We start from the raw sequence: 5,812 nt of genomic DNA, 5'->3' as shown, positions 1-5,812 counted from the left end.
GTGTGTGTGTGTGTGTGTGTGTGTGTGTGTGTGTGTGTGTGTGTGTGTGTGTGTGTGTGTGTGTGTGTGTGTGTATGTGTGTGTGTGTATTAAACATGGGCATATCCTTGAATTCTGGAGGGGTGCTGTTAATAGCAACGGGCGGGTTGAAGATACCCCTTTGATTTTTTGCCACAACTCCTCGCTCCTCGTTGTTGTCTTCCGTGTGATCACGGCTGCTGATGCTGCTCTGACTGTCGCCTGTAACCATGGCAACAACTCGTCGGTGCTGCAGCGGAGACGAGCGCGAGTGGGGGAGACGTGCGCAGATACGTTTACACCCAGAGCTACAAATGGACTCACAGTCATGCTGCTATATTTACATCCAGAGCTACACATGAACTCACAGAGTTACGCACGCTACATTTACACCAAGACCTACATGTGAACTTACACAGTCACACTGCTAAGTTTACACACAGAGCTACACGTAAACTCAGAGTTACGCCGCTATATAGTGTTTATATTGTGAATCCAGTGGAAGTGATGCAAGTGTAACTGAAATGATATGGAAGATGGCCAAATATGGAGCACTGGCCGCGCATAGAAGAGAAGTGCGCGCGGCAGAGGGAAATGAAAAGATAACATGGTGGATCCGTGCGCCATAATGAAAGCCAGCGCACGGATCCAAAGAAAAGACTAGGTGACAGAAAGTGTTCCACCTCAGGGTGGCATGTACGAACCGCCGCAGTATATATAGTCTATTTCACGCAGCTGTCCCTAATTATTTCCCAGTCCGCTGCGCCTTGATGAACAGTACTAGTAGAGTCCACTAAGTATTTGCACTCGTTAACGAAGCCTGCCAAAGGCCGTGTCACAAACGGGGCGGTGCCCGTGCATGGTTAATTCGTCAGTGATAACACTGATATACACATTGGCTCCCCCCCCTCACATCGGCAGTTAGGTGATGTCCTTAATTTGTTTGAACCCTACCAGGTGTTGCCTGGGACATCAACAGTTTGCTGCATGTATATCGAGCTTGTGACAAGGGCATGGGGAGCAATACGTGCACTGCCGTATACATAGACTGGTACGCTGCAGTTTGCTGCATGTCTATCGAGCTTGTGACAAGGGTTTGGAAACATTCTAGGCCTATTTTCACATTTGACATGGATTCTTCCGCTCACTCAAGATAGATGAAATAGTTCTATTTGTATTTTCATTTTCACAATAAGTGCACGAAATTTAACGAACTACAGCTTGTGATCTTCTATTTACATACCATATCGGATAAACACAAAAGTTTGCTTCGAACTGTTATAGTTGAAAACTTAACCACTTTTTGAGCGATCGACATAACCTGTAGAATTTGTATTGATAGTCATCGCCGTCTCGGTGTAAGTAGTCTGCTTCGCAGTCGGGTATCGTTTCACTCACAAAAAGGCGCGAACGTCCAGTACGCTTCTCTTTCCTTTCTGATGGGAATCGTATGGGTGAAAGGGGGGGGGGTGACAATATTTTAGAATTAAGTAAGTATATGTGGCTGAATTTGCTCTTAAAAGTTGTTCCTACGCGTTTTTCCCCGAGCAACGCCGGGTACCAGGCTAGTATATATATGCGTGCGTGCGGACTCACGTACATGCGTACTTATACGGGGGTTTGTGAGTGCTGGCTTGCGTACGTACGCACGCTAGTGTGTCTTACCGTATATGCGTTGACAGCTTCGCTTTTGACGTTTTCTTTGGTATAATGTTATATTCAAAAAATGATGTACGCGATTGTTTTTTTAACATTATTGTTAATATACACAAATGCAGCACACAGTACTTGCACAGATATAACGAACTACAGCTTGTGATCTTCTATTTACATACCATATCGGATAAACACAAAAGTTTGCTTCGAACTGTTATAGTTGAAAACTTAACCACTTTTTGAGCGATCGACATAACCTGTAGAATTTGTATTGATAGTCATCGCCGTCTCGGTGTAAGTAGTCTGCTTCGCAGTCGGGTATCGTTTCACTCACAAAAAGGCGCGAACGTCCAGTACGCTTCTCTTTCCTTTCTGATGGGAATCGTATGGGTGAAAGGGGGGGGGGTGACAATATTTTAGAATTAAGTAAGTATATGTGGCTGAATTTGCTCTTAAAAGTTGTTCCTACGCGTTTTTCCCCGAGCAACGCCGGGTACCAGGCTAGTATATATATGCGTGCGTGCGGACTCACGTACATGCGTACTTATACGGGGGTTTGTGAGTGCTGGCTTGCGTACGTACGCACGCTAGTGTGTCTTACCGTATATGCGTTGACAGCTTCGCTTTTGACGTTTTCTTTGGTATAATGTTATATTCAAAAAATGATGTACGCGATTGTTTTTTTAACATTATTGTTAATATACACAAATGCAGCACACAGTACTTGCACAGATATATACTTACTATTCATTTCGTTTATATCGTTGTATATTTGTTTGTTTTATTATTATTGACGATTATAGTACATGCGATGCGGTCTATACCACGGGAATATCAAGATATTTTTAAGTTATGATATAATTTGGAAAGATGCCGTTTTAACTAGTGATATCAACAGCAAGCAAAAGACTGTCCTGTAGGTGCACTGTCATCGTGATAGATCATAATCGTCTGAGGATTTACACAAGTTTTATATTATATATGTTTGTCTCTATGAAGAATAATACAATAGATAGTCTGTCAGGATCTGTCTATGTCATAAACATATGCGTCTGTCTATATATATATTGATAGTTTGTCCATTATATTACTCCTGTAAATGTATGTGTATTAGCATTCATGTTCCTATTACGAAGTACAATTATTCGGATCCGTAATTATGATAATACACAGAAATTGCTTTTCGATAAACGATTTAGGAATTTATTTGAGCCAATGTTTATATTAAGCTAATTCTACATTCAGATATTTATATAGATTCTACAAATTATTGGTAAAATTTTACGCTTTGTCCCGATATGGGGGTGAGATGTGAACATTTTGTTCTCACCGCTTACTATATATTGCTTATGGAATGACGGTGAAATTGTAAAATATCTACACTATCATCAGCATCCTCTATCTTGAACGGAATCCCATGAGTCATGTCTGTACTCGAGCATCTACCTAAAAAAGGAAAACCATTCATGCGTAATGCACAATACTTAATAGCTTATGAGTACTTATGTCTCTGCGCAATTTGTTGAGATACTCTACTATTAAATATGTTTGCAGGTATATGCCCATAGCTTATTATGTAGCTTTCCGCGTCACGACCGTTGATTGATATAAGCGAACGTACTTACGTATAGTGTCGATATCAAATCTTCTAGCCGTAATATCTTCCTCTGTAACCCTGTCCACCATAGCGGCCGTGTCCACCATAGTTGCGGTATCCACCATAGTTGCGGCGGTATCCACCATAGTTGCGCCCGTATCCACCATAGTTGCGGCCGTACCCACCATAGTTGCGGCCGTATCCACCATAGTTGCGGCCATATCCACCATAGTTTCGGCCGTATCCACGGCTGGGGTAGTACGAGCGAGACCTATACCCACCATAAGATGGTGTGACGGCGGCAACCTGACAATAACCATACATGTCTTAGATAAGGCTGTATAAATTACCAATTGGATCTAATATAATAGCGTGAAACGTTAACAAGTATGTAATTAAGCAGACCAGTTTTCTCGAAACGTTTTCTAACAGGTTATAATTTAATAGATTTACCGTAAAATAACATTGTTGTTAATGTTAATAAGCGTGGGTAAAAGGAAATTAATCACATGTTACTTGGTGAATTTGAGAAATAACGTTTGGCGCAATTATAGGTGCAACTGCGTTGTTGATTAAGCGAAATACAGTACATCACTCACATGGGTGCTTCTAGAATGGGGTTTAGAGGATTATAACGCTCCAGCCCCTCTTTCGCGACTGCACGGCTGATTATAAGCTTGTTTGGGGCAAAACATTTTTTCGGTAAAAATAGAGTTAAATACCTCGAAATCCAAACTATATAGTTCAAAATCAATCGAATTGCAAACGTAGGCCTACACTAAAAAAACTGTTTGTGTTGTATCTGTATGTACTGTTTCTGTTATGTTGTATCTTCAACCCGCCCCTTATTAACATACATTGTAACAAAAATGGTTTTTGTCATTTAGCTCCACTAATTCCGTCGTTTAGGATCAATATTTGACGCAGACTCGTTAAAGATCAGAGAAATCTCTTGCTGATACAAAATGTATGTGGGGCATTCTTACATTTCAGTTAAAGTTGGTGGGCCGAGTCCGTTGTCTACAACGGAGAATTTGTTACTACCAAGACAGTGATTGGAGGTTTCGCGTGTTTTAGGTGTTTTCAACCAGGTGTGTAAGAGGAAACTAAAGAATGCTTCGTGCTAGTTATTGGTAAACAGAGCGACGTCATCGAGTCGGGTTGAAACACGCATTGTGAGCGCGTTTCAAAACCTGATTAGCATCGGTGTCTTATGCACAAGTGCATTCATCAGTATCTGACTGCGTCCGTGAACCTTCGGCACAATTTTACCAGCTATGTTCAATAATCGAATAAAACATAGATACCGTAAAAATCTCTAACTAAATGTATGGTTTATACGTACCATCAACATTAGGACAACGAGTCCGCAGATTATAGATACGGCTTTCATATTGACCTGTAAACCAAATAAAGAAATGTATATTAACCGAAATATTAAACGATTTACTCTGTTTTATAACTAGCCAACGGAACCTTGGCCAACAAAATTGATTAGGAAAGAAAAATTTTATTATTGTCTACAGATAATAGTTTAATGTCAATAGGAAATAAATGAAACATGATTCTAAACGTTTACGACTTAGAAAACCATAGAAAACTATTTACACTTACTTTTCGGCGAGCTCAGATAACAACTGACAGGGAAACGCTGCAGATAATGTTGATGTTTGCATATCCTTCTCTATTTATACAGTTTTGTGTGGGTGTGTGACCCACGTGAGTGTAGAAAACAGGTTGACTTTTCAGTATTATGCGGCACGACTTTTGCTGCCCTCCAGCAACCGTCGTGACACTCGAGATTTATTCCTCTCTTGTTATTCCTCTGTCCTGCATCACGACTTTGCGCTTAGTTGGTATGAACAGCGTGCTTGGCTCACAATGAGCACGAAGGTCACATGGGACATCGTAACTATAATCACTTGCCCAGTTATAGTGACAGCTCAAGGTAACGGCAAAGTTTGAGGATAAGAAAGGACGGGTTTTACTTTTTCACGTGCATGAATTACTGCATAGGTTCACGCTACGTTGTCTACAGCCTATTCGAATTTTATCGAGTCTATTTTGTAGCGGAAAAATGAAATGCACTATCGCAATAGCAATTCTGATCAAAGTGGTTTATAATTGCCAGTATAAAATCAAGGTCCATAGCTGAAAATTGCCTATTTACGACCCCGTTTATATGTAATTTATATCAAAGCGCCATAGAGAGAAATAACATCAAGAGCGTATAAAGAAGGTGTGTGTGTGTGTGTGCGTGTGTGCCGAGAGATTTGTTTGTATCAAACATGATTAATTCAGTACATTTAACCCAATTGCAGTTTCACCACAACTACCTCCCTTATGCTACCGGACTGTGACATGGGCATACCATCAGCAATACCCAATCATATATCCATTACAATTTGTTGTTAAGGACGGGTGAGATGTAATGTTATGTCATACGTTCCGATAGATGGCGGGCGGAATGCAGGTAGTTCCAGTATTTTCAATTGATATTGAACAACAATTTGAAATCTTAACAATAATTGTTTCCCTAAT

General features: G+C 40.6%; 1 long non-coding RNA gene across 1 annotated transcript in view; it reads right to left on the bottom strand.

The window, feature by feature from the left end:
- LOC106811881 overlaps positions 1-4,966 on the bottom strand; it is a 6,641-nt gene extending 1,675 nt beyond the window's left edge. The window contains exons 1-4 of the long non-coding RNA XR_001394223.1: positions 4,886-4,966; positions 4,617-4,670; positions 3,300-3,577; positions 2,814-3,120 (exon numbers count right to left, since the gene is read on the bottom strand). This is a non-coding gene — a long non-coding RNA (uncharacterized LOC106811881). The remainder of the gene's footprint in view (positions 1-2,813; positions 3,121-3,299; positions 3,578-4,616; positions 4,671-4,885) is intronic.
- Positions 4,967-5,812: the final 846 nt, after the last annotated feature.

This window comes from Priapulus caudatus, unplaced genomic scaffold, assembly GCF_000485595.1.
Source record: "Priapulus caudatus unplaced genomic scaffold, Priapulus_caudatus-5.0.1 Scaffold585, whole genome shotgun sequence".
In the NCBI taxonomy this organism is placed as follows: Eukaryota; Metazoa; Priapulida; class Priapulimorpha; order Priapulimorphida; family Priapulidae; genus Priapulus; species Priapulus caudatus.
The sequence above is the reverse complement of the archived record's forward strand: the minus strand, read 5'-3'. Positions and strand labels throughout refer to the sequence as shown.